This window comes from Oncorhynchus gorbuscha, linkage group LG14 (assembly GCF_021184085.1).
Source record: "Oncorhynchus gorbuscha isolate QuinsamMale2020 ecotype Even-year linkage group LG14, OgorEven_v1.0, whole genome shotgun sequence".
NCBI classification, from domain to species: Eukaryota; Metazoa; Chordata; class Actinopteri; order Salmoniformes; family Salmonidae; genus Oncorhynchus; species Oncorhynchus gorbuscha.
The window spans coordinates 52,828,878-52,839,455 of NC_060186.1; positions in this window are offsets into that span (position 1 = coordinate 52,828,878).

Here is a 10,578-nt window from a genome sequence, read left to right on the forward strand (position 1 = left end):
CTGTTTAGTTTGGATGACAGGGGTGCTCATCTGGGTTAGGAGTGAGTCCCGGCCACAGGAATCCACAATAGATTCCAGCCATGTGATGCCCTTCTTCTGTCCAAGATCACTTGGCTCATCCACAATCTCCTGCCTTTCACCCTGACATCCTTTTGGCAGGGCTGCTCTGCATCTGTGGATTGGTGTGGAGCCAGAGGGAATAGTTGGAAACAACTGGACTGTTTTACAAGTTATAAAACACTTTTTTTTGCACAACTGAATGCTCATTTACCACATGGAGCATGTGAAATTGTGAAAATGAGGATAATGCCCTTGTAGTGTAAGAGCTGTTTGAAAAGACCACATGAAATTCCAGCCTGTTTTGGTGGGATGGAGTTTTTGCCTCCGGTAAATTAGTTAATAGACCAATAAGAAGGTGAGTTCCAAATCTCTCTGTCAATAGCGGATATTTTTTGTTTTTCCCCTCCCCACTTAGACCACTCCCAGACAGTCCTAGCAAAATTGTGGCTTGAGAAATTGCTCTTGGAAGAAGCATATTTTTCTTTATTTTAGACCATTTTGATTGAAAGCAATCACAGTAAGGCACTTTACCCAGAAAGAATTTGATATTAAGATAAAAATGCCTGCATTGGGCCTTTAAGTTAATGAGTTGGGACCCACATACTGCATACTAAAGATCATCTCCATGCCAAAGGAAAGCAAACTCTAAACTGGCTGTGTTTGCATGTTTTACCCAATGACATTATAAATAAATCACAATTAAGTGAAATGCCTGGGGACCTTAGACTCCAACAAAGTCACAGCTGCGCAGCTATCATTGAGGTGAAACTGTCTGTCATATTTAGAGGCGCTTCGTTATAAACGTTTCTCCCTAGAAACAATTATCTTTGTGGAAGAGAGCTTATTTATTTGTAACTATTATCATTCGTGTCATGTCATAACTTTTCTTGGTGGCCTGAAGTTAAAATACTTTTACACTAAATGATCTAGGGATTTGTGTTCTGGCATCATTGTCGGGTTAATGTCATGGTTTTCACTCTTGATCCTCCCCTTATTTCCTCGCTATTACGGTGTTAAAAATTCTGCGCAAGGTACAGTATATACTGTAGTTATATTTCTGTGTTGTGCTTGTTAAATAACAACATATTTATTCATCTTCTTGTTGATGATGTAGTTATGATATTTTTTAATAGGATCATTTAATTTTAGTAGAATTTAACCCATTAGATCTGGTAAAAGATAATACAAACAAAACAACATACATTTTCTATTGTTTTGAAATGCAAGAGAAAGGCCAAAATATAATATTGCCCTTTTAGGTGCAATTTAGTGTGTAAAGTTTCAAATTGATCTAGTGAAGCATTGTAATACAGTTGTATCAATTTGGCACATTAGGGAAGACTTGATACAAAATATTGTCCAGTGCTGCAATATGTGTATCTTATCAAACAAAACTATGCTACATTTGATCTCTGGGACCCTCAGGATGACAAATCAGTGAGATTACTGATTGTAAAACTACATGATTTACATTCAGAGGTGAATGTATCAAACCAAGTTGCTGTGATACTTTTTTGTTGTTGTTGTTCACTCTCCTCAAACAATAGCATGTTTTCTTCTCACTGTAATAGCTACTGTAAATTGGACAGTGCCGTTAGATTAACAAGAATTGAAGCTTTCTGCCCATATAAGACATGTCTATGTCCTGGAAGGTTTGCTGTTACTAACAACTGTCATGCTAATCACATTAGCGCACGTTAGCTCAACCGTTCAGGTATAGGGACACCGATCCCGTAGAGGTTCAAATGTTTTGCAACAACTTTACAAGTGGAATCCTAAGTGCTTAGTCTAGAGCGGGCTGGTGAGAGGAGCAATAGGAGGATGGGCTCATTGTAAAGGCTGGATTGGAAACAATGGAATGGATTGGATTGGAATCGATGGAACACATGGAAACAAAATGTTTCACTCTGTTCCATTGATTCCATCCCAGGCCATTACAATGAGCCCGTCCTCCTATAACTCCTCCCACCAGCCTCCTCTGGCCCAGTCATTCCCCCTTAGTCTCTGCTGACTGGCTCTTATGATAATATGGTGTTTCCACCATCCATAATAGTCCAGAGAAACAGGCAGCTGTCCTAACAACTCCTGACCCCCTTCCCGCTGCTGTGGCTCCATCTGGATGGCGTTAGCCTGCCTTGCCAGTCATGTCCTGGCCCTCCCCGAAGGCTCTAAACAGGCAACCACAGATGATGAATTTAGCAGAAAATGCCTGGGAGGAGGGGGGAAAGGCCCATACCCCAAAGCTCCATCCCATACTTCCATTCTTCCTAAATTGCTGTGAGGAGGAGGCCTCGCAGATTAGGGTTCCTATAGTTGTAGTGTGTACAGTAATGAAAATATACCAACCAAATCTCTAGGATCAGGAACGGCACAAAGACAAGTAGATATCACAAAGCACTAACTGCTATTTAACATCAGATTACCACTTCCTCTGTGGTGGTGGTGTTATGTTCATCTAATTGTCTGAATCTTGTTACATGACCTGCAGGGGCTGTTTATATATTTGCTAACATCCCCTTTTGATTGAGTTGCCATATTGAATCAAGGTGCCACTGCTTCACTGTAAAACAGGAAGTTGTCTGTCTCTGAAGCTGAGCTGGACTTTGTAAGGTTTGCTGGAAAGACATTGTTATTCTTAAGACAAGAAAATAATGAAAAAGCAATTTACAGTCCTCCAACCACTAACTCTGGTTGGTTTTGGTGGATTCAGAACCATTTTGAGAGCTGGGGGAAAATGTGATTAATTCTTTGTTAAACTTGAACTGTCCTCACATGATACACATGATACCACATTGTTGGACAGTAATGCATATTATGGTTCCACGTCTCACTGTCATTTGCCCCCCTTCTATTGTGGAATTCTGTGCATCCTTTGTGAATACATTTGTTATTGAAAGGAAGGAAACTATAGCATTTAAGAATGGGTAAGGTTAGAATGGTCCAAAGTCAATGTTTTGTAGCTGAATTGTGGAGAATGGTCATCAATATGACCTGACCAAGGGAAGACACTTCCAAGATGTCTCCCAGATTGCAGAGCACCTGTGAGCCATGTGGGTCCAGATCAAAGCGGAAAATTAGAGACCCCTAAGGACCACCTGTTTAGCTGAAAACATGTTTCTGCAAAATTACAATGAAAATAGGTTAATTCCAAGTTTCTGAGTTTCTTGTTTAAGATGAGTGGGTGCCTTAGTACACAGATCATAACAACGTACACTACCGTTCAAGAGTTTGGGGTCACTTAGAAATGTCCTTGTTTTTGAAAGAAAATGCTTTTTTTCAATTAAAATACAATCAAATTGATCAGAAATACAGTGTAGACATTGTTCATTTTGAAAACGACTATTGTAGCTGGAAATGGCAGATTTTTTATGGAATATCTACATAGGCGTACAGAGGCCCATTATCAGCAACCATCCCTCCTGTGTTACAATGGCATATTGTATTAGCTAATCCAAGTTTAGCATTTTAAAAGGCTAATTGATCATTAGAAAACCCTTTTCTAATTATGTTAGCACAGCTGAAAACTGTTGTTCTGATTAAAGAAGCAATACAACTGGCCTTCTTTAGACTAGTTGAGTATTTGTATCATCAGCATTTGTGGGTTCGATTACAGGCTCAAAATGGCCAGAAACAAAGCTAACATAATTGCAAAAGTTTTCTAATAATCAATTAGCCTTTTAAAATGATAAACTTGGATTAGCTAACACAACGTGCCATTGGAAAGCAGGAGTGATGGTTGCTGATAATGGGCCTCTGTACGCAGGCCTATGTAGATATTCCATTAAAAAATCTGCAGTTTCCAGCTATAATAGTCATTTACAACATTAACAATGTCTACACTGTATATCTGATCAATTTGATGTTATTTTAATAAAAAACAAGGACATTTCTAAGTGACCCCAAACTTTTGAAGGGTAGTGTACATTAAACACTGTCTTTCAAAGCATGAAATTACAGGACTATTCTCCTGCAGCAGAACATTTGCTTATTTTTCATTAATTAAATCCAACATTTATTTAGCAGAGCATTAATCTCCATTACATCCTAATTAATCATGTTTGACACATTGCTTATTAGAATTTACTTCATTAAAATAAGTGTTGAAATTGAAACACTCTATATAAATCCCTGGTGCCAAATTGGAATATTGAAAAAATGTCCCAAAAATACACAGGGAGAAATCAAATTGTCAGCATACGTACAGTATAGCACTGCCAAAGACTAAATGGAAACATATTGTTTTAATAACTAGGGACCTATATTGTTCTCTCTGTCTTGGAGAGCAAATAAATAGATAATTCTTGAATTTAGTTCTCCATTGATATATTTCATTACAGATTGAAATAACAAGACTGTAAGAGCCCATTAGAATCTCAGTGGACCTTCTGCGGCCATAGCTTTTTCTACAGCTTGGAGAAATAGTATTGGACACTGCAATCAGGGTCGACAAACCCGTGAAAATTATTGAGGGATTGTTTCCCTCTCCCATGAAGTTACGTCCAATAAGAACATCTAAACCATATATTATAGACTACAATAGTGGTCCTATTGCACTTACAAAAACTCACCATGCAATAGAATTATGTTCTCAACCTCTGTAATGTACAGACTTTCTAAAAGTGTTGACTCACTATATATACACTACATAAAAAGGCAGGTGCAAGTGCAACCACTGTTTACATAGCTGAAGATACAATAATAATAATTTGGTCACCTTTAATGCAGGTCTCAGAACAGTCCATTTATACAGCTGCAACTGTAATGGGTTTCCATTGGTGTGGACAGATTCCAAGTTAGGTCATGTCTCCTGATGTCTCTGTCACCTACCTCAATGGTCAGACTGGATATGACATTATGGAGGGAATCAATCCCTGGAGTCTCTATGACAAAATACCTGTGAAAACAATAATAGCAGCAGGGATTAATTTTATGTACTGTAAGAGAGAGAGAGAGAAAAATACATAGAGCGAGAGAGAGAGAAATAGAGAGAGAGATGAGAAGGCATGGACAGAGTACAAAAATAAAAAAATAAGCTCCGCATGGACAATCAAGGGACACCTTTTGCTAACTGCTACAAAAATGGGAACGTAAGCAACTTAATCTTCCACACAGACCATCCCCTGTCAGGGCACAGTGCTATATTAACACACTTAAAGTTGGCTACACTCAAAATGTTCAATATTATCTTCAGCTCTTGCATATTCCCTAATGTTTGGAACTAAGGTCTAAACACCCCAATACACCAAAGTGGAGATACATTTGACCCCAATAATTACTTTGGAATCTGTGTTAACAGTTACCTCTGGAGAATCCTCTGCAGTGTCATAAACAGCAGACTCCAACATTTCCTCAGTGAAAACAATGTCTTGAGCAAATGTCAAATTGGCTTCTTACCAAAATACAGTATGACAGACCACATATACACCCTGCACACTGGACCACGGACATTAATTATATCTTGACACCCTTGCCCTAGAACACACAAAGAATTACACATACCTCGGCAACTTCTATAAGGCTGTGAACGATCTGAGAGCCTTCTACGCCATCAAAAGAATATAATTTCACATCCCAATTAGGATCTGACCAAAAATACTCCAATCAGTTTGTGAAATCTGGAGTCCTCTCACCAACCAAGAATTCAGAAAAAGGGGCAAACACTCAATTGATACTGGATGCAGAATTCTGCAAAAGTATCCTCAGAGTACAACACAAAACCTCTGACACGCCTAGTATATAGGTCCTGGGTGGCAGGAAGCTTGGCCCCAGTGATGTACTGGGCAGTTGCATACCAGGTGGTGATGAAACTGGTCAGGATGCTCTCGGTGGTGCAGCTGTAGAACTTTTTAGGGATCTGGGGACCCATGCCAAATCTTTTCAGTCTCCTGAGGGGGAAAAGATGTTGTTATGCCCTCTTCATGACCGTCTTGGTGTGTTTGGACAATGATAGTTTGTTGGTGATGTGGACACCAAGGAACTTTAAACTCTCGACCCGCTCCACTACAGCCCCGTCAATGTTAATTGGGGCATGTTTGGCCCTCCTTTTTCTGTAGTCCACGATCAGCTTCTTTGTCTTGCTCATGTTGAGGGAGAGGTTGTTGTCCTGGCACCACACTGCCAGGTCTCCGACCTCCTCCCTATAGGCTGTCTCATCGTTGTCGGTGATCAGGCTTACCCCTGTTGTGTGGTCAGCAAACTTAATGATGGTGTTGGAGTCTGAGGGGCCCCTGTGTTGAGGATCAGCATTGCAGATGTGTTGTTGCTACCCTTACCACCTGGGGGTGGCCAGTCAGGAAGTCCAGGATCCAGTTGCATAGGGAGGTGTTTCGTCCCAGGGTTCTTAGCTTAGTGATGAACTTTGTGGGCACTATGTAGTTGAACTCTGAGCTGTAGTAAATGAACAGCATTCTCACATAGGTGTTCCTTTTGTCCAGGTGGGAAAGGGCAGTGTGGGGTGCGATTGAGATTGCTTCATCTGTGGATCTGTTGGGGGGGGTATGTGAATTGGAGAGGGTCTAGGGTTTCCGGGATGATGGTGCTGATGTAAGTCATGACCAGCCTTTCAAAGCACTTCATGGCTACCGACGAGAGTGCTACAGGGCGGTAGTCATTTAGGCAGATTACCTTCACTTTCACGGGCACAGGGGCTATGGTGGTCTGCTTGAAACATGTAGGTATTACAGACCCGGCAAGGAGCGGTTGACAATATCAGTGAAGACACTTGCCAGTTGGTCCACGCATGCTCTGAGTACATGTCCTGGTAATCAGTCTGGCCCCGCGGCCTTGTGAATATTGACCTGTTGAAAGGTCTTACTCACATCGGCTACAGACAGCGTGATCACACCATTGTCCGGAAGAGCTGGTGCTCTCATGCATGCTTCAGTGTTGCTTGCCTTAAAGCGAGCATAAAAGGCATTTTGCTCGTCTGGTTGGCTTGTGTCACTGGTCAGCTCGCGGCTGGGTTTACCTTTATAGTCCATAATAGTTTGCAAGCCCTGCCACATCCGACGAGCCTCAGAACTGGTTTAGTAGGATTCAATCTCAGTTCTGTATTGACGCTTTGCGTGTTTGATGGATCGTCTAAGGGCATAGCGGGATTTCTTATAAATGTCTGGATTAGTGTCCCACTTCTTGAAAGCGGCAGCTCTAGCCATTAGCTCGCTGTGGTTGTTGCCTGTCATCCATGGCTTCTGGTTGGGATATGTATGCACGGACACTGTGAGGACGACGTCATCAATGTACTTATTGATGAAGCCGGTGACTGAGGTGGTCTACTCCTCAATGCCATTGGATGAATCAAGGAACATATTCCAATCTGTGCTAGTAAAAAAGTATAGCATAGCATCTGCATCATCTGACCACTTCCGTATTGAGTCAGTCCCTGGTACTTCCTGCTTTAGTTTTTGCTTGTAAGCAGGAATCAGGAGGATAGAATGATGGTCATATTTGCCAAATGGAGGGCATAACAGTTTTTATTTCTGTGGTTGCACATATGACATGCTGGTAGAAATGAGGTAAAATGGATTTAAGTTTGCCTGTGTTAAAGTCTCCGGCCATGAGGAGGCTGCTTCTGGATGAGCATTTTCTAGTTTGCTTATCATGAAATCAAATGTATATTTAAAGCCCTTCTTACTTCAGCTGATATCTCAAATTGCTGTACAGAAACGCAGCCTAAAACCCCAAACAGCAAGCAATGCAGGTGTAGAAGCACGGTAGCTAGGAAAAACTCCCTAGAAAGGCCAGAACCTAGGAAGAACCTAAAGAGGAACCAGGCTATGAGGGGTGGCCAGTCCTCTTCTGGCTGTGCTGGGTGGAGATTATAACAGAACATGGCCAAGATGTTCAAAAGTTCATAGATGACCAGCAGGGTCAAATAATAATAATCACAGTGGTTGTCGAGGGTGCAACAGGTCAGCACCTCAGGAGTAAATGTCAGTTGGCTTTTCATAGCCGATCATTCAGAGTATCTCTACCGCTCCTGCTGTCTCTAGAGAGTTGAAAACAGCAGGTCTGGGACAGGTAGCATGTCCGGTGAACAGGTCAGGGTTCCATAGCCGCAGGCAGAACAGTTGAAACTGGAGCAGCAGCACGGCCAGGTGAGCTGGAGACAGAAAGGTGTCATTAGGCCAGGTAGTCCTGAGGCATGGTCCTAGGGCTCAGGTCCTCTGAGAGAAAGAAAGACCAAAAGAGAGAAAGAAAGAGAGATTTAGAGAGAGCATAGCCTTATACAGCTCGTTGAGTGCCGTCTTAGTGCCAGCATTGATTTGTGGTGGTAAATAGACGGCTACGAATACTATAGATGAAAACTCTCTTGGTAGATAGTGTGGTCTACAGCTTATCATGAGGTATTCTACCTCAGGCGAGTACTACATTGAGACTTCTGTAATATTAGACATCGCGCACCAGCTGTTATTGACAAATAGACACACACCCCCACCCCTCGTCTTGGCAGACGTAGCTGTTCTGTCCTGCCGATGCACAGAAAACCCAGCCAGCTCTATATTATCCGTGTTGTCGTTCAGCCACAACTTGGTGAAATATAAGATATTACTTTTTTAATGTCTCGTTGGTAGGCTAGTCTCGAAATGAGATCATCCAGTTTATTTTCTAGTGATTGCACGTTGGCCAAGAGAACGGATGGTAGAGGCAGGTTACCCACTCGCTGACAAATTCTCACAAGGCATACCCGATCTACGCCCCCTCGATCTCCATCTTTTCTTCACCCGAATGACAGGGATTTGGGCCTGGTCTCGGAGAAGCAGTATATGCTTCACATCGGACTCATTAAAGAAAAACTCTTTGTCCAATTCGAGGTGAGTAGTCGCTGTTCTGATATCCAGAAGCTCTTTTTGGTCATAAGAGACATTTGCAGCAACATTATGTACAAAATAAGTTACAAACAATGTGAAAAAAACGTACAAAATAGCACAGTAGGTTAGGAGCCTGTAAAACAGTAGCCATCCCCTCCGGCATCCCCTCTTTCATTAATGAGGTGGAAACCAGTGGCGGTCAGTGCCGTTTAAGATCAGGGAGTACAATTATTTTTCGTGAGCATGGCCTTTTTTCTATTACAGCATATTGCATGACTCTCATTCATATTCCATTTGCCAAGTTCAACGTAACAGCGATAGGTTTAGGCTACTACATGATACTCAAATTTTCCCTATACCCATCATGAGGTTGCTACAACCAAGCCTATGAATGCAAGTTTACAACATTGGTGCACACAGGTCGAGAGACAAATTTGAGGTGACAGACAGTGACACATGGACAGAGAGTGACATTCAAAACTGCCTTGCATACTCTTGCCTGCATCTGCATTGGTCTAATGGTCTAATGTTGTTATGGTCTAATGTTGTTATGGTCTAATGTTGTTATGGTCTAATGTTGTTATGGTCTAATGTTGTTATGGTCTAATGTTGTTATGGTCTAATGTTGTTATGGTCTAATGTTGTTATGGTCTAATGTTGTTATGGTCTAATGTTGTTATGGTCTAATGGTCTAATGTTGTTATGGTCTAATGTTGTTATGGTCTAATGGTCTAATGTTGTTATGGTCTAATGTTGTTATGATCTAATGTTGTTATGATCTAATGTTGTTATGATCTAATGGTCTAATGCTGTTATGGTCTAATGGTCTAATGTTGTTATGGTCTAATGTTGTTATGGTCTAATGGTCTAATGTTGTTATCGTAGAATGTATGCACACATGACTGTAAGTCGCTTTGGATAAAAGCGTCTGCTAAATGGCATTTATTATTATTATTATTATTTATCTAGCTGACAGTTGCTGACAGTTGACAGTTCCGTTTAAGAAACATTTTTCAACAGAATCGGCGGGAATGAATACACACCTGGTCACGTGTAAACAGAGTTCACTCTCATAACAACAACTTTGTTCTCTTCCCTTCGCTTGTGGACTTCAATGCACAACACGTGTATGTGACCAAGCACAAAAAACTTTTCCAAGCCAAACCATGTCATAACCGCTACACACAGCCTACATCGTTGTCCCCATATTAGCTAAAGTAACTTCATAGTCAGCATAGCTAATAGAACTAATGCGTCTCATTAAACTTTCCAAGTGGTACCGTATATTGTATGGTCCTCCTGTACGATTTGGGAAGAATTGCAGTTTATTAGGCTACAGATTAATTAAGTTATGATGAACTTCACTGGGTGTAGAGTGCAAGTGGTGATTGATGGTCCTTTTCAATAAATATCGAGGGTCTGATTCTTAAGACATGATGATCGATGCTTGGCTTCCTTTTGACAAATAAAAATAATCTCTCCCTTTTGTCCATAATAATCTCATTATGTAGGATATCCTACCCACACTGTATCTGCAAGCTGTGGGCTAGATCGCACATGCCAAAACCAGAGTGGGCACATTTGCAATACAACGCAATACATTGTTTTACAAAACCATTATTAGAGTCTAAAATGCAATGGAAACCCATTTAACTTGTATTCTTTATTGGGTACATGGGAATTTACCGCAAAAGCTGTTCTATTTGCA